Here is a 19439-nt window from a genome sequence, read left to right as displayed (position 1 = left end):
AAACGAGGGTATGGTGGACTCATCAAATATATTATGGGAAGCCTGCAAGACAGTAATAAGGGGGCAAGGGATCTTCCTGGTGGCAGGTCAAAATAAAGAAAAAAAGGGCCAAACCGGAAAGTCTAGAACCTGAAATACAAGACTTAGCAACAAAACTGATACAGGATGGCGCTGACTCATTGCAACATCCCCTCCGGCTTGAAAAGAAGGAGTTCAGGGATACAGCTGACGAGGTAGCCAAGGCCAGACATCATGCAACTCGATGTAACCTCCATGAAGTGGGCAATAAGGCTGGGAAGCTGCTGGCCCCGGTGGATGGGGTCCCATGGGCTGACATTGGCCCAGGGAGGGCGTCTGCGTGCTCTCCTCCCAGGTTGGCTGCCTTCGGGCAGTGGCCAACCCCCCAACGCGCATGACCAAAGGCCTTGCATGGCATGAACCTGGATGAGTGCGAGGGATTGGCAGCAGGGCCTGGCCACAAACTACAGCTGTGCGGCCAATCCTCTACTGCACAAGGCATGGGGTTGGCTGCATGTGGGTTGTTGGCAGCAGCCACTCTGTAGCTACAGTTAGGGTCACCAAAGAAAAGGATTTTTTTAAAAACGTTGTCCCTTACTAACTACACTTTTTTGACGAATGTCAGCAAAACTTTCCAGACCTACTGCCCCCTTTTCATTTTTTCATTTGGAGAGCATGGTGCCTCTATAGGAAACCCACCTATTGGGCAGTAACTCCAGAGCACTGGATAAATAAGGGTTCAAAATGGTGGTACATGCAAGCTTAACGTCTGGCTCTAGGGGAGCCAGAATTTTATTTAAACAATTACTTTGCCTCATGATTCAACCGCGTGGGTGGTGGACCCACAGGGGAGATATGTGACCCTATCAAGTACATGGGAGGGTCGGACACCTGAGCACACTTTTATTACACCTGCCTGAGGGAATGACACTAATGGGGGGTGGCTTTAACCTAGTAATGGATAGGGAGCGGGATCAGTGGTCCCAGAGACTGCTGGGGTTGCCTCATAGACCCCTTGGGGTTTTATTAGACAATTTGGGGATCGACTCTCTGATTCACCCACAGTCCCAATGAGCAGCAATACACCTTCTTTGCTGAAATCTGATTGGCTACCACCATTTTAACTAAGAAGTGTTGGCAGCGGGTGCATGTCCAACCGCCGAGCGCAATGGGTTCTTGCTCCGAGACCTGGACTCTGAATTCCCGCACCATCCATCATCATATCCAGGCTAATGAGCACAAAAAAGCGTCCAAACTAAAGCTGTCGGTGAGCAGAGCCAGTGGATGTAACCTTAGGTCCAGAAGCGCTACGGATTGCACCTCTGCGGTCACTCCAGCAGGTGGAGCAAGCCGGAGGAGTCTGACCTTGCAGTGCTGCCAGAGTGATATTGGGGCTAATTCTGGGGCACATGGGAGCCTATTGCAGATAGACCTTCTCATGCAACAGATACGCGCACAGTTTGACTTTGACTTCCGACACCTGGCTTCGGGACTCACCAACCACTCATTGATATGGGCGAGATATGTCCTGGATATTCAATCGAAGGGGGAGTCCCACTGATCAATCCCTGATATTTGAAACACCGCAACATATGGGAGAGCGTGCTAGCTAGCACACAACACTACTCTACCGGAAAATCTGCCCTCGTTGAAATCCACTCAAACACTGTGGGCCCGATTCACAGAACTAACTTAAGACAAAATCCTAAACTTACTATTTTTGGTATTCACAGAAGTTAGGATTTTGTCTTAAGTTTGTCTTAAGTCTGTGTTAAGACAAACTTAAGACAAAATCCTAACTTCTGTGAATACCAAAAGTAGTAAGTTTAGGATTTTGTCTTAAGTTAGTTCTGTGAATCGGTCCCACAGTGCTGATGAGTGCTTTTGCTTACGGCAATGCCTGTGCTGAAAGAGACAGGTATTCAGAGACAGGAAGCAGCAAGTTGAGTTCACACAACCTGGTCACAGCTCCAATAAGACAATACATTCATAGAAAAACCCCAGCATGCCAACCTTTACTGCACCGTAAGGGACAGATCTATAAAGCCATTGCGTTGCGATTGCATCACACAAAGCTATGCAAGGCAACGCAAGGGCTTGGTTCAGATTTACCAAGCCATGCAACGCCACCTTGCGTGGTCTTCGTGGCTTCTCAAATCCAGAGTAAAGAAAGGCAGCGTAAGGCGTTACAAGAGTGGAGAGTGGGTGTTCCCGTGCATCCACCATGCTTTTTGTCACATCCCCCGATGTACGAAGTCTAGTAAACATGGTAATACATCATATTTATTGCCTTTCCGAAAGAGGCGCAACAAGGAGAAATATCTTTAATTCTCCTCGTTGTTTCCTCTTTCTCAGTGTGCGCACTCCGCAGCACACAGAGAAAGAGGGAAACGCCGCTAAGGATTGCCCTTCCTGCACAAAAACAATCCTGCCTGTGCTGCACGCACCCTTGCACCACGGCACAAGGGTGCCAGCGGTGGTGCTAGAAAGCACTCAGTGCACCGGTGCAGAGAGAGAGAGCAGGAATACACAGATATTAGTGAATATGGCGCATTTCTGCCTTTTCCCTATCACGCAGCACAGCACGTTGCCTTGCCGTGTTGTGTTGCGTGAAAGGGTTGTAACTCTGCCCCTAAGTATCCATATGCTAAATATAGACAAAGGCCAGTGCAGCGAGGCTGTGCCTATGCACTCTGAAAGGTCAGCCTGCTTGCTGAATCAAACCAGAATAAAATAGGTCTTTTCTTTAAGTTGCTCATTCTCTCAGGTAGACAGCCCGGGCTGGCTCAAACTAAAAAATTATGTTAACAAACTGGTTATTTTTTAACTCTAGACAGTGTGGTAGCTGTCCTGAAAGTTTAACCCTTTCGCTGCGGGGGCTATTCCGCCACAGCGCTAACAGGGCGGGGCGGCCGCGCGGTGGCCGCATGCTGGTGACAGAACCGCTCCGTCACCAGCCGCGGTTGAGCTGTGCTCGTGACGGAGCGGTTCCGTCAAGGCCCGCCCCGCTCAATAGAACGCGCCGCGCAGGCGCGAAATCAGCGCCCCGCAGGCGCGGCGGCCGGGCCATGACGAAACCGCTCCGTCATCAGCACAGCGCCACCGCAGCTGATGACGGAGCGGTTCTGTCATCAGCAGGGGAGGGGTTAATGAGGGGGCCCTTTTGAAGGTGGGGTTCCTGGACCAGAGCCCACTTTGCCCATGCCTTAAAATGTCTCTAGAAAGAAAGCAAGAGCATTTCTGGGATGGAAGGACACAATCACACAGGCGACACCACTATGGGAAGCCGATATCCTGAAATCTATTCGGGCCATCTGGGATTTGATAAGTGAAACCTAATAGGGATCTCCAAGGTGGGTGATCTATGGGAACAAAAAGATGCCATCCTGTGCCCGAAGGCAACTATAACTCACGTCCTCGCTATGCACTGCTAATTACCCCACATATTACATCACTCATGACATCATTGGTAATATCACTGCAGCATTTGCTGTATAATTATTGGTGAGAAAACTGTGCAAGGCAAGGGTACGAGTAATAGTTACCCTAGGGCACAAGTTATAGTTTCTTCAGATTACTGTAATTATAACTGCTGAATTTCAGTGGGTTTGTGTGTGTGAAATCTGAACCTATCTATAACGTCCCTGTAACCTTTGGTTTTTCAGTGAATTTCTAAGGTTTCAAAAAAAAAAAATCCTAACTATATCATCCCTGAAACCTTTGGTTTTTCAGTGAATATGGGTATTTGTGTGTGTGCGTGCATGTCTGTCTGTCTTTCTATCTGTCTGTCTAATGTCCAGGCACTTCACTGACACTACTGTAGCCACACAGGCAGTTCTGAGTCAGGTGCACTAGACATATGACTGCCTCGTCACCAACCCTATTAGCATTTCAAATGCAAGCCTGAAATGTGACTGACTCTCCCCCAGTCCGTTCGACCTTGCAGAACCAGTGACTTATTCTACAGTCTACTGAAAGACATTCAAGACAGCATGTCCATCAGAGCCTAACTTTTTGCAATCAGAAACTTTCAGCTTAAAACAGAACCATTGATTCTTCGACCACAGTACATGTATTTATAGCCTTCCCTCGATCTGGACAGCGGAACTGCTGGAAGAATGTATATTTTACACATTGTTCCGGGGGACTATCGTTTACATCTTTTGCAGGAGATATCAAGTGTCTGTTTAGAGAATAAAATAAACAGTGTGTCACCCGCGTGCCGGCCTCACCGCCAGACACAAACAGAGCCGGCCAGGGCCAACCACTGCTGGGAACAGCGACATCGGCATCTTTCACTGGTTCGCACGGAGGCCGCACGCGCCAGAGCGGCCGACTCTCAAACCCTTGATTTATTTAATGTAAGGGTTTTATGTAGTGAAAACCAGGCCCTAGACTTCAGAGCACTGCACAGCAGTTAGAAACTATGACAGCTGACCACATTAATATGAACCGTTTAGAAGAAACACACTGCTAACTGGTTTGACACTTGGCTCTTTTTTCATTTTTTGCAGTTCTATATAGTGGTAAACTTGGAGTGCTCTCCATGAGCACCGGTTACATTACACAGGGACGCATTCATTTTGGTATGCACAGGAGATTAATTGACATACTTAGAATCACAGGATGTTGAGCCAATGCCAAAACTCGAACCTGGTTTCCCAGTTCCAAAATCGGCAGATCTGGCCATTACATCACATCCTCTCCCCTTTACGCCACATCCTTTCCTCTTTAATACCGGGTATAATGACCAGGTCTCAGCGGGTGTTATTTTGTCCCGTTTCAAGCTGCTGTACATTACTTAGAACGTAGGTGACATCCTTTCATTGCATTGAATGAATCCACATTTGCCTCCAACTTTTTCCTCTGACACTGTTTATGCTTCAGCGGCCATTTTTATTGTGGGCAGATGAGTTTATGTGCTTCATGTGCTCTCTGACTTTTATGCTTTCCTTGCATTAAAGGTGGTCGGATCTAGTGGTCTTTGTTTGACGATGCCAAAAAATGCCCTCATTTTTACATCTTTCCTAGGCAGCGCATGCACATTGTCTCTTTGAGACATGCTGTATCTACAATATGGGCTTCGGGCACCACCCATCTTTTTCATTTGATCCCTTTACTGACCTTCGTAAATGCCTGCTTTTATTTGGTTAATATCCTTAGTAGTCCCTCCATTTGTACTTTTCTAACCTCCCATTAGGAGTGCCCCTGATAACATGTGCTCTTTCTCTTAAATTAATTTGTTACTTTTATGAGCATTCTTATTTTTTATTTGCTTGTATCGGCTGACGCTCAGTTACAAATTGTTGTGTTCACTTAATCAGCTTGTTTTTTGCAGTGGCAATTAAAGTTTTTAAACACACAGTTCACACACTTATCCACAGCTTCCCCAACGTGTAAATGCTTTGTTTGACCTACTTAAAGGCATTCCTCATTTTGTTTCCTTTCAGCATTGTTTTAGTAACCATCATGTTTTTTCATTCTACTTTTTTTAAGGCACAGTTTTACCAGCGCCAAGACTCAAACCTGGTTCTCCAGTTCCAAAGTCGGCATCTCTGGAGGTTATGCCACAGCCTCTCTCTTGCTGGGCATAGGCATCAGCGTATTTGGCTGCAACTTTTATAATGTCTTTTTTTCTCGCTTGCAGGGAACTGCCAGTCGAAAAGCCTGCTTCCCCGGGGTTGTCCTTCTTGTCTCTTTTGTGATGCTCTTGCCCTCCCTCCCACTCTCCAGTGATGAAATACATAGTTCACAAGCTTATCTAATGAATTCCCAACGTAAATGCTTTGTTTTATGTACTTATCAGCATTCCTCATTTTTTTTCCTTTCATCATTGATTTAATGATAACCGTTATGTATTTACATTCAATTTTTTTAAGGCACAGTTTTACCAACACCGTGACTCGAACCCAGTCCCCAGTTCCAAAGTCGGCAGCTCTGAGGTTACGCCACAGCCTGTCATCTGCTGGGCATAGACGTCAGTGTGTTTGGCATCAACTTTCATAATGTATTTTTATCTACATTACGACGGTCTTGCACTCCCGCCCACTCTCCAGTGTTTTTTTCTTTGCATCAAGGGATTATCGTTCTGATTTAGAATAGTATAAAAAAAGACTACAAGTCCCACAATGCAAATCTAAAACCTTGAATGGAGCAGCTAGTCGGACACGGACCTAGAACCATTCTCAGCCTTCTCCAGCCTTCTCTGGTGACAGCACTAGGCAGTTAGCTCTGTTGGTACAAGTCAAATACTTGTAATAATGTTCATTATTTAACAATTAGCAGAGTCTCATCACTACTGTGTTCAACCTCTAATCATCAGACCTTTAATTTACGTTTCAAAGTCCACCTTGCATGTAATAGGCATGAAGAAGAGCTGATATTTCACTGGCACAGAGTGCGTGGCTTTGTTTACCCCATCTCCTCATTCCTTGTTGCTCTGAAGTGCGCATGCGTGCTTCCTTCCAGCCAGCAGCTCTTCGGAGTCGGGACATACATGCTCTGGCTCTGCTTGTTTGTCTTGGGTTAGCTTTCCAAGATTTATTGCTGCCACTGTAGTGAAGACCCTTAGGAGGGGAATGAATCTAGAACACCCAGAATAATGTGCTGCAAGACTACACACTTGTAAGGTCCAAAGGGTGAGACATATCGCAGGGCCAATGCTTGTTACAAACTTCAGATGTATCACGGGTAACGTCTATCCCGGTGATGGAAATACCGGGACAGTTATTTCTGTATGAATGTACCTTTGCATTGTGTTGTGTTTTCATTCCATTCATATAGCTCATCGAAACCTGTTGAGGCGCCGAAACACACATACAGACAGGTGGCGTGGCACACTGTATTGTGGAGCCGGGCTTAGTTGGAAAAGTCAAAGTGTTGACCTGCAGCTTTTGATGTCTTGCATGAAAGACTAGCGTGGCAGCTTATGTACCGGTTAGCACTTATCTTTGTGCAAATTTGGGGCCCATATAATCCTACCTGGCAAATCTAAGTTCACAACTGACGCTAAGCATCAAATCAAAACATTTTAATATTGTGAAGCACATTAGACTCAACAAGAAAGACAGACCATTGTTACGTTTTCAAACCATAATGGTTTATTAAAGGTTCAAATTGTTTACAGATTGAAAATCATCCCAATAATCAATACATGCACGCATTATTAAAAATTAAGTTCAAATAATTCAATATAAGTAGAAATGATAAACTGTTATAAAGTCACCTCAAAGGAAAATGCCTACATCACCCTGATAAACACAACAAGGAGTACTGCGTAGTACGTATATGAGGTGTTGTGATACTACCACCCCCTTTTGAACCCCAGACTACATCGCTAGAGTCAGCCCATCTTCTGAGTAAGCCTTAAACTGCCCACCCATGAACCCCCGTGTGAGCAGGAGCACGCTTGTTTAGAACCTCAAGAATGCTTCACTGAATCAATTAATGAATGAACTTCCTTGCTGTCATCTGACCTCAAGTCCAGGACACAGAGACAATGTTCCTCCTTAATAACATGACGGCTACCTGCACTGTGCACTTCTCTTTCCCCATTCTCTCGCTTGACAGGTACACTCTATTGAGGATGATATCTTGTTGGGTCCAAGGCACTGTCCACTTCTATTTTCCTATTCTCTCTCTCTCTCGACGGGGACAATCTATTGAGGATGATACCTTGTTGGGTTCAAGGCACTGTGCACTTCTCTGTCCCCATTCTCTCTTCGACAGGGACAATCCATTGAGGAGGATACCTTGTTGGGTCCACAGCCTTTCTGTCTAGCATAGTCTGTCTACCACCCTCTCGCCAGGTATCACTTTAGTTTCCAAGCATTAGAACGGGCTGCGGGAGCTTCACTCAAGGATCTGCTGTTCATCCTTCCACAGTGGAAAATGGTCAACTGTAGGCATCGGAGCTAGGGAGACGACTGCCTTCTGGTCCACCATAGGGGGCTCGGGACTGGCTGTGCAGTCAAGAAGTAGCACCAATAAGGTTTCAGTTTATTAAAGAATGTGGGAACTATTTCAATGGCCACCCTCCTTCATTCATTGGGAGAGAAGACTCCCCATCTAGGGCATTTGAGGGTCACTGGGAAAATTAATGCTGGGAAGGGGCTTTCCAGAGCATTACTGGCACTATCATAAGAATTACAACAACAGCGAAGACAAGGATGATGAGGAGTAGTATGACGATGAGTATGATGATGTCATGGCTTTTAATATTCTTCCTACTCACCATCCTTACCATCGTCATCCTCCATTAGAATTGTGGATCAGGGGTGCCATTATTACTGAGAGATGCCTGAAATACAGGCATAAAAGCACGTCACTAACTGTGCTATTAAAACCTACTTGTGACTTCACTACTCACCTGTAATAAATGACATAGCTGCGCCTCTGTAACAAACTGCTACAGTTGAGTAGTGATGTCACACGCCTCTCCCAGAGAAGCAGGCGGCATTGTAGGCAGCTGGGGGAGTAGAGTTACAGCTGCTGCCTCAGCAATGAAGGGCACAGCCAGCTGTTCACAACCTCTGGAATGTGCGTTTATCTGTTAATTATATGCAGAAATATACTATGTATAACCTCTTCTGTTCTCAAAACGTATAACAAATATGAATAAATACCAATAAGATGGGTAAAAAATAAATATGTATAAATACAGACGGAAAGGTTCAAAAGATAAATACGGTAAAACCAGGAGCCCTATTCATAAGCGCTGTAGTTCTGACTTGAGACATTATACCATCATGGAGCTCAATGTGACATTTGGTAGACGGCACTTTATCCCATATAAATATGGGTGAGGAGGATGTCTTCCCTAGATCAGGCCCTCCAGCTGTGGGCTGGTGATGAACTGAGAAGTGGTTACTGGCCAAACCGGGCGAAACCATGGCTGGACAATCCGAGGCCTCCATGGCTGGACAACCAGGGGTCCCCATGGCTGACAACCCGGAAACTCCATGGCTGGAAACCCTGGGCCTCCATAGTTGGAAAACCTGGGGCCTCCATGGATGGACAACCCAAGGTCTTCACGGCTGGGCAACTGAGGCCTCCATGGCTGGACAACCCGGGGTCTACATTGCTGGGCAACCGGAGACCGCCATGGCTAGACAACCCAAGATCTTCATGCTTGGACAATTTAGGTCTCCATGGCTGGACAACTGGGGTCTCCATGGCTGGACAACTGGGGCACCCATGGCTGGCAATCCAGGGCCTCTGTTTCAGAACAACCCGGGGCCTCCATGGATGGACAACCCTGGCCTCCATGTCTGGACAACCCGGGGCCTCCATGGAAAGATTAATATTCAAGATATTGGGAGAAGTCAGTAGTGCAAAATAACATGAGCCCCCCTCCCACCCCACCCCATGTAGTTGTGGTGAGAGGTCGCTCAGACTCCCATATCTAACAGATACGCATAGCCTCGTTTTGAAATGTGGGCACCTGTAGGTTGGTGCCCGCCCCCCCCCCTTCCCCCGCGCAGCAGGGGTCTTTGTTATGCCTCTGGGAGAAGCAGGGGTCCACATCTAACATCTGGCGAGGGGAGCATGTATCAGGCTTAAATCAGATACATTATTATAATTTTGTTCCAGTCGTACATAGCGCTAACTCCACCCGAAGGGATTGCAGCGCTTTACATGAGCGTCAGTCACATTACCCAAGGTCACATTCATGTTTCCGGCACGAGGAGGTTACGCGATTTCCCCAGAATGAAATACATCCGGCGTCCTCCTCTGTGAGCCCTCATCCTCAAGGTCATGACCTCGGAAAAGGGCCACCCTCGGCGTCAGGTGCGTGCGTATCTCTTGCACTATAGTGGTGCAATGAAAACCCTTGAAGAATGCTGGAACCCCCCTCGTTAGCGTGGTGCCCAAGTTGGTTCATGTATAGGTTCACGTGTCTGTCCATTCACGCATTCATTCACGCAGGCATGCTTTCAATCATCATTAACGCACATATTGACACATGCAGACACTCGCATGTTGCTTCATTCATCCACATGTATGTATTCATTTAGATGCTCATTAAACATTCCTCCACGCACCCGTTGCTCCATCCGTTCACTTCTCCAAGGTTCCTTCATCCACCCACCCTGGGTGATTCTAGCCCCTCCCCCCGCGCTCTCTGGCCCTTGTGACAGTAGGACAGCGGCAAACAGCGCCTAGGGTCGCTATGGCCGAGCATGAGGCGCTGTCCCAGTCGTCCGTGCTGATCATTCTTGCAGAGCCGGGGCGTTAGCACGTGTAGGGGCGGGGCCTCTTTCCTCGATCGTGTATTTATTCATTCATCTATCCATGTGCTGGCTCGTCGGTGAAGAGGTGATCTGTCCAGACACCTGTCGGTAGTGCATCCCAGGAACATCTGGCTGCTGTACTCACACATCTGGAAGTGTCCTGCCCAGTGTCCACAGCCAGCTGGAATGGGCGGGGCTTGCACGTAGGCGGGGTCTTCACATGAGGGTGGAGCAGAGTGTGGGTTTTGTTGTGGGCGGAGTCAGTAGGTGGAGGTTGTCGATGGGCGTGGCTCAGTGACCAGAGTCTTGATGTGGGAGGAGCCACTGAGGCAGAGGTTTGCTGTGGCATGGCGATCAAGCCAGAGGCCTTGTAGGCGGGGCTTGTGGAGGCAGAGGGTTTGTTGGAGAGGGTTGGAGTGGCCAGAGACTGTGGGCGGGACTTCTGAGCCACAGGCTATGCACTAACAAGGTTTGAGCTGCCTCAGACGGGTGGGCGGGGAATACATAGATGATTGTGGGCGTGGCCTCTGTGGTGAACCCTGATCTAAGAGCATTCGATGGTCTCAGTCAGAATCTTTGCTTTCTTGGGTTTGGGTGGCAGAGCAGAGGGTGCTTTCAGCAAGAGTGGACGGACACAGTGGGCGGGGCCTCTGAAGACAGACGCCTACTGTGGCATCAAGCCCCGCCCCTTTCGCCAGGCTGGACCAATGGTCACTTTTTATTGTGTATTGTGTGACTCCCCCTTGAGAGCGCAGCCTGCCCACGGTGCCCGTGCTATGCTTGGGGTACAGGCCCCGGGTGGGGGGCGGGGAGGGGCTCCGCTCTGCTGGAACCCATGGGCGAGGACTGAGAGTTGGCACGTGTGTTTGTGGCAGGGGCGTGGTCAGCCCGGGAGGGGCGTGGTTCACACGCTGGCTGGCTCCTAGGGGTGTGACCTGCTGCTCCTTTGTGGGCGTGGCCTCTTTGTGCATGACCCGCTCATGAATGGGCGTGGCCTGTCTTCAGTAAGGCGTGCCTGCCCGTTTGTGGGCGTGTCCTCCCGCTCTGGGTGTGTGGCCTGCTCCGTTGTGGGCGTGGCCTGGCTCCGAGGGGTCTCCCACCGAGGCACAGAGCACTCTGTAGCCGGAGAGAGCTGCACAGAGCCGGTAGGGAGGGCAGTGAGAGCCCGGACAGGAGAGCGGAGGGCACCGGAGCCGGATGGAGACTCCCTCAGGACTGGGGCAGAGCAGGTAAGACCCTGAGACTGCAGGGGGCGTCCGTGGAGCCCTCCTGCCCCCGGAGAAGAGCGTGGGAATCCCGGCGAAGCCCTCACCCCTCCTTCTCCTGTGCCCCTGGCCTCACCCCCCCTCCAATGACCACAGCTGATCACCTCCCACTGCCTCCTTCACCCCCCTCCCCTAACCCCAGGTCCACCCACCCCTAACCCCTGCCCCCCACCTGCCCATATCACCCCACCTCCTCCTGTGCCCCTGGCTACACCACCCCCTCCACTGACCACAGCTGATCACCTCCCTCTGCCTTATTCACCTCTTCCCGATCACCCCTCCGCTAACCCATCACCCCCACCCCCCACCTGCCCATATCACCCCACCTCCCCCTGTGCCCCTGGCAACACCACCCCCTCCGCTGATCACCTCCCTCTGGCTTCTTCACCCCTCCTCCTCACCTGCCCCAATCACCCCATCCTTTACCCAGCTCCCATCTGCCCCATCACCCCTCCACGAACCTCAACTCTGATCAGTCCCTCCACTGCTCCCGCTCCCCACCTCCACCTGCCCCTGTCCGTGTCACCCCAGCTTCTCCTCACCCCGTCTGCCCCAACCCTTAGCCCTGCTTCCCGTCTGCCTCAATCCTCAGCCCTGCTTCCCGTCTGCCCCAATCCTTAGCCCTGCTTCCCGCCTGCCTCATCACCCTCTTCCGTAACCCCTGTTCCTTCCCCATCGCCCCTCCTTTAACCCCTCTCACCCCCGCTCCCCACCTCCACCTGGCTTTATCTGCCTCTCTTCTGATTGGAACCAGTCACCTTCCTCTGACTTCTTCACCCCTCCTCACCTCCCCCTGCTCCGCATCACCCCTAGCCCCCCCAACTGCACCCACCACCTCTTTTCATGCCCCCTCCCTGCCCCCAACTTCTCACTTAGATCACTCCCTCCTCTGCACCCACTGCCACACTTCATCAGACCCCCCAACCCACGCCTGCCCCAGGCTTCACCAATCCCCTCCCCACCCCACTGTCGCCTGCACCTCGCTTCCGGGAGGGTGGGGTATTTGAGGGTCAAGTGAAAGAAGCGGGTAACCCTCAGAAGGAATACCCCCACCCCCACCCCCACCCCCCCCCCCGCACTCGCACCTGGGGTTCTGTGTTCGTGGGGTCGGTCATATGGATGGATTTCAATACACACAGCTCAGCTAATACTCCTCGCCCCCTAGAGCTGTTCTCCTGCCTCCGGACTCCCCCCCTGCTCCCTCCCCTCCCTCCTCCCTGCTCCCTCCCCTCCACTATCACAAGCCGTCACCCCCCCCTTTAACGTTCTTGTGCACGGGCCCCCTCCACCCTCTTTGGGGTGCAGATTCCGAGGGGCGCACGCGGCCCCGAGGCCTCTCGTCTGGGAAGAGGCCCCAACTGTCCTTGAACGACACGTTATCGATAAAGATCCGATCGACCGCTTAATCCTCCGCAGTTAAAGGATCGATCGCAGGCCCCCCGCGCCCCTCCCTCACACCGGGGCTGAAGGTGACCCCCGCCGGCAGGGCGCGAGCCTGCTCTGTCCCCACGAGCCGCTTTTTTTGTTAACATTATGATTTCCCTGTGTGCGTGGATGCACTTTTACCGCTGTTGGTTCCCGTGAACGTGCGGTGACATTCATTGAAAACACGGTGTTTCTTGTTCCTTCTGATTATTGGGGGAGTGCGTGGCGCCGGCTCAGTGTGTCCGGCCTTGGATAGGGTGACCATGTTCCCAGGGCCCCTGCAGCTGTGTTTAAGCATTGTGATGTGTCCCCCTCCTCCCTATGTGTTAGCTTTGGGCCCCCTGGGCAGGCTCTGTGTGCCGAGGCTGCTCTGATGGAGAGATAACCCTGGCAGGCTGCCTCTGGTCCCAAGAGCACACGTCGTGTCATTCCCAGGGAGTTGGGCTCTGCTGCTTAGAAGTAATGACAGGGCGCGACCCCCGGTTGTTGCCTCTAGGCCACCAGAGCAGCTTTGTATCTGGTCTGTGTTGGTAAGATTGGGGCGCTGACCCCTGTGTGCTGAGTTAAGCCTTAAGGCCCCACAGTGAGTCACTCCCTCTGAATAATTAATTGCTGTTTTGAAAGAAGCTCAGGCGTTGAGGCTGTAAGTTGGTTTTAGGTCCCTGGACGCACATCACGCATGGGCACCTCCACACTGCTTAATGGGGTGACCATGTTTGGCCACTTAATGTCAGCTGCAGATCCCTGAATAATGTCATGTATGTGCATGTTTACATTGTGCTGAGGGGGTGACCAGGTAATCATTCACACTCTCTGATGGCTCACACATGCGTTTTTCTAGGTCCCCTGATCATGTGATCTATGTGTCCTTTGTACTGCGGGAGCATTCAACTGTGTTGCCTGGGATCGTGTCATGTATGTGCATGTTTACATTGTGCTGAGGGGGTGACCAGGTAATCATTCACACTCTCTGATGGATCACACATGCGTTTTTCTAGGTCCCCTGATCGTACCATCTATGTGTCCTCCTTTGTACTGCTGATGTATTTAACTGTGTAGTCCTGGATCGTGTCATGTATGTGCATGTTTGCAATGTGCTGAGGGGGTGACCGGGTAATCGTTCACGCTCTCTGATGGATCACACATGCGTTTTTCAAGGTCCCCTGGTCGTGCCATCTATGTGTCCTCCTTTGGACTGCGGGTGCATTCAACTGTGTAGTCCTGGATCGTGTCATGTATGTGCATGTTTACATTGTGCTGATGGGGTGACCAGGTAATCATTCACACTCTCTGATGGATCACACATGCGTTTTTCTAGGTCCCCTGATCATGTGATCTATGTCTCCTTTGTACTGCGGGAGCATTCAACTGTGTAGCCTTGGACCGTGTCATGTATGTGCATGTTTGCAGTGTGCTGAGGTGTTCACCCATTGGTCACTGGGTCCTATCATGCGTGTGCATTGCTTTGAAGGGCCAGTGTGTGCCAGCTCTTGCTGTTTACATCTGACCTTTGATGGTATCCATAGGGTGGGTCTTCTGTGATCATATATGAGCTTTAGAACATGTATCTATGCCACTGCTCTTTTTTTAAGTTGGGCACATGGATAGCACACGTAGGCTGCATGTATGTTGTATGTTGCCCCGGGGCGTGTCATGCCTCAGACTGTGTTAACGCTGTACTGCCAGGATGGCGGTAACTGTTAGCATGCTCGCAGAGGCGATACCACTTGCCTCTCAGTCCTCTTTCATACATATTCGAAGGCTTGGTGAGGCTGGTATTTCAGGCAGGGCGTTGGACTGGTTTCAATCGTTCCTTTCGGAACGATCCTTTCAGGTTGTAGTGCCACCGTTCAGATCCAAGCCCCACGCCATCACTCAAGGAGTCCCGCAGGGCTCGGCGTTGAGCCCCACTCTCTTCAACCTCTACGTTCAACCTTTGGCGGAGGTTGCGAAGAGTTGGGGTCTCACTATGGTATCATACGCCGATGATACCCAGTTGGCGGTGGCTCTTAACGGGGACTCTGACCAACTGGCATCGAACTTTGCGGATGGTTTGAGGGCCGTTGCTAGTTGGCTTACGTCCAATTGTTCACAACTCAACGCACTCAAAACTGAGGTGATGGTGCTGGGGAAACATCCTGATCTGTGGGGTGCTAGCTGGTGGCCTAAGGAGCTGGGACCTCCCCCAAAACCTGTCTCCGAACTCAAAAATCTTGGCATCTGGTCGGATTCCAAACTAACCTTCTCGTTCCACACTAAGAAGGTGGCATCCATGTGCTTCGGCATTTTGCGTGGCTTGAGGCCTATCCTCAAATCTTTTGATGCCCCCACCCGCCAGATGGTGATCCAAGCTAGCGTATTATTGAGGCTCGATTACGCAAGCTCACTGTTCTTGGGCGCCAACCAGGCGGAAGTCTTGCGGCTTCAACGGGTGCAGAATGCGGCAGCTAGGGCCCTGGTGGGCCTGCCACGCTTCTGCTCAGCCCGTAGCACAATTTTCAATCTGCACTGGCTGCCTGTAATCAGGCGCATAGAGTTCAAGGCCCTCTGCTTTGCATTCAAAATTCTTAAATCTAACACCCCTATCATCCTTCAGCACCTTTTGTCCTCGTACACCCCTTCGCGCAGCCTTCGTTCTGCTGGCCAAAATCTGGCACTTGTCCCCCGATTTCAAAAATGCAGATTGGGTGGCCGATCGTTTACGGTCTTGGCCTCTAAACTATGGAACGTACTTCCTGCCTACATTCGCTCTCTGGATGACCTTCTTGCTTTCAGGAAAGCCGTCAAAACCTATTTCTTTCCTCTGTCTTATTAATCACTCCCTACTCTTTCTGTGTTATTAGTTATGTTACTTTTTCCAGTTACAGCGCCGGGACGCCCCTTAGCTGGGGCAGCTGTGCGCTTAAAAAATCCAAATAACATAACATAACATGTACTTCAGAGTCCTGGTTACCACATGTAGGGCCCCAGTGGCAGCTCCTGTTCACTATCCATGGTTATGACCCCACTCATGACCCATCTGACGCACTCACAGGGTCGTTACTCAGGTCTGTACGTGCCCCTTGGTATCGCCTGTTCTCCTCTGGGCACTGCAGAGCTTCTGTGTGTGTCATGAGAGGTTCAGACACGGCTCCACCGTTAGCAGCCTCGTCTAGAGGTAGGTTACAGAACCCCCTGAGCTGGGGCTTTCCACCGGTGCCAGGCGCCTGTTCTTGAAGTTCTGATCTACTGCATCGCGGGGATGTGGCTGCACATTTCAGTCAGTTGCAGTCGGCGTCTTCCACCCATGACATGCCATCCTGGCTCAGCATGGCGCCTTGGGCATGTTCCAGATCGGTGCTGCTGCTTCGCGTTTGTCTTCACCAGGAAGGTGTAAGCCGGCTTTGGGTCTTCGACCCTAGAAGGCCCTGGGCACATCCTACATCTGTGCTGCTCCTTCTCGCTTATGTCTTCACCAGGAAGGAGTAAGCAGGCTTTGGGTCTTCAACCCTAGAAGGCCCTGGTGCCCGGGGCATGTTCTCCGTCTGTACTGCTGCTTCTCGTTTATTTCTTCACCAGGAAGGAGTAAGCAGGCTTTGCAAATAACCAGGAAGATACTGTGTGGAGAAAAAAAGAACATAAGTGCACAAATGATAGAGGTAAGGGACATTGGAGGAGTTAGTTGAGGTGAGGACGGGACAGGTGGGTCTTTAGAGGTTTCTTGAAGGGCAGGGAGTAAGTCACGTTGGGTTCTCACAGGTGGAAGAAGAGGGGTCAAGGGGCAGGAAGTGACCCCGAAGAATGACTGCTTAGGCTCCAATGTCCTCAGTCTTCACTTTAGGTGATAGGAAGAGCTGCAAGGTAAGGAGGGTTCTTGCGATGGACGGCCTTGCGAGAGGCGTCTGGGTTTGCATTGAGCTCTGGTGTATGGGGACCTAGTGGAGTTCCCGCAGGGCCGGAGTCATGTGACCCTCGATGAGGTGACCATCCAAGCAGTAGCATGGAAGACCACCTCAATGAGGCGAGAGAAGCTTGTGGAAGGCCTTCCTAGTGGAGGCTGCAAGCTGCAGCTCTTGGTTGGGTGGAGGCTGAAGGTCAGAAGATGCTTTCTTTTCCTCAAAGCAGGAAGGAATCATTTTCTGTCTCTTAGTTGATTGAGGTTAAGGAACTGTTGATGAAAATCAGGGATGTTGCAGTTATGATACGAATGCAAGAAAGTAGGTGCGAGAGAGTGTGTTGAGTAAGGTTTAGTCAAATGTACTTTCATTTCAGCGGTGATGAGCAAGAATTCTCTCTTTTCAGTGCTCAGGAGAAGGAAGTCGATCCAGCGCTGCATATTTAAGAGCTGGGCCTTCTAGCCGCTGATATCCTTTCGGCAGGATGGTTCTAGGTACAGTGAGTAAGATCCACATCCTGATGTAAGGATTTGTTGAACTCTTAAAGCAGCTGGAAGGGACTCAAGAGAAAGATTGAATAGTAGCGGGCCAGGATTGAGACCTCAGGGGCACCACAGTTGACGAAGGAGCAATTGCTACCTATTTTGACTGTGTCCATGATTAGAAAGGTAGGTTGAGAACCCGCATAGAGCTTGGCTGCGAAAACCCTTTTGGTGTTCAGGCACTTTTAGCATCTTGGCGTGGTCCGCAGTGTTGAACGCCGCTGACAGATCCAGTAAAACCAGCAGCAAGGTCTCACCCTTGTCGATGATATGGCAAACGTCATCAACTTCCTTCACGGAAGCATCTCGGTGCTGATGGCGGACTGGGGTTCTGCACATCTGGAGCACTTTCTTCTGCCATCTGCTGAGTACATGGTTCTGCCTGCTAGAGATTGTTGTGAGCCGTGGAGTCCTGCATCCGATGTGTTTCATCTCATCCCCTGGGATAGAGGCCATGTTTGGTGCCTCTAGATACACCCTGGGGCTGTCCCCTTGTGCTGCCCCAGGCAGCTGCTTGGAAGTCCTTTTCTGTAGGGTTGTCTCTGGAAAGGCCCTCCTCTGGAAAGGTCATTGAGCAGAGCGAGGGCCTGAACCATGAATCGTGTTGAGTATCTTTGTGGCGCCCATGAACTGATCTAACCAAGGGTTAAACAAAGAAGCCCATCTCTGGTTGACCATCGCCAGGTTCCTCTTTTGAGGCTGTCTTTGCTCATCACTGAATTCAAGGACCACCCACCGGACCGGGTGAACACCTTGCGTCGAGAGGACAGGGTGCCAGGCCTGATCCTCACTGGAGATCTTAAGTCTGGCACAACTGGTGGAACCTCTCGTCACAGACGGCGGGCGCACAGCATTGTTGTTAATAACAAGAAAACCTGGGGGTCTAAGTAGGAGCTCATGGGAACTCAAGAAAAGAAGACTAAGAACTCCTTACGAAGTGAGTCAGGACATATAATCCTATTTAGTCTATATAAACAGGGGAACAAAGGAAACCAAGAAAACAGAAACGCAAGTGATTGTTGGTGAGACTCTTAGTCAAACATTGGATTCCCTTCAAAGTCTTGTCATGATCAATGTTCTCACTTGGTCATCCAGAGTGGGATAGTCTGTCTCTTGATCATCGAGACCTTTTCCGTTGCCCACACGAAGTTGGGTCACGCCCACAATCACTTCTTAACCATGAGAATATAATGTTGATGGGACCATGTGCAGTGCAAAACAAGGAACAAGTGGTGACTTAAAATAGAGTAAAGAGTCAAAAAGAAACTTTAATGAATATTGACCTTTCCCTAGCTAAAAACAAGAACAGTGCAAAGAAGCAGTTTTAACAGATAACTGCAAAAAGGGCCCTGAGTTGTTGGCAAAAGCAGGCAGGATTAGAACGGGAGATTGCGGTGGGCAGATGCGTGGTACGATATATGTAGGTTCCAGTCAAGTGCCTTTCTACCAGCTCCATGATGTGTCATAGAGCCAGTCCCATAGATGCCACCCCATTCTGTGCTGAAGCACTTTCACTCAAGTTAAAGTGGCACTCGCCAGCAAGATCAGTGTCCAGGCACTTCAGAAGTTTCTTTTCAAATTCTTTACAGATGGACAGCTCAGCTGCCCAATATAAACCGGCCAGGTGACGTTCAGAGTATGGTATCGGGGAGTTCCTATCCACAGGCTGCTGGTGAAGCAGCATGGGAACCATTTTAGGATTGCGCTAGTGAAGCCCAACCCCGTCTCAGGATCTGAACCCATGTTTGATGGTCAACGGGTGTTGGAAGCTGCGGAGAGGTCGAGCAGGACGAGGATGCAACAGTTAATTTTGCTGGTGGGAATTCAATTCCTGGTAAAAACGTTGGTGCTTCAGGTATGGGGTGTGTGCATGGAACTATAACATTCCCATCACCTCCTCTGTTCAGAGGGCAGTAGGTAGCGCCAAGACACCCTCCGGTAACCACTGCACCTTAGAAATATAAATAACATAACATGATAGAGCCGGTCTCATGCAAGGGCGGTCCGTGTGTTCTGAAAGGCGCGTGTTCTCGTGAGGAGTGAACCCACACACATGTGAACCCTCCTTGGTAAGTTGACATG

General features: G+C 50.3%; 1 protein-coding gene across 1 annotated transcript in view; it reads left to right on the top strand.

The window, feature by feature from the left end:
* The first annotated feature begins 11351 nt into the window (after window positions 1-11351).
* Window positions 11352-19439, top strand: part of PLXNB1 (plexin B1) — a 328917-nt gene continuing 320829 nt past the window's right edge. The window contains exon 1 of the mRNA XM_086939394.1: window positions 11352-11479. The gene's annotated coding sequence lies outside the window, so the exon portion shown is untranslated. The remainder of the gene's footprint in view (window positions 11480-19439) is intronic.

The sequence above is a fragment of the Lissotriton vulgaris genome, chromosome 9, assembly GCF_964263255.1.
Source record: "Lissotriton vulgaris chromosome 9, aLisVul1.2, whole genome shotgun sequence".
NCBI classification, from domain to species: Eukaryota; Metazoa; Chordata; class Amphibia; order Caudata; family Salamandridae; genus Lissotriton; species Lissotriton vulgaris.
This window is presented reverse-complemented; position numbering and strand designations above follow the sequence as displayed.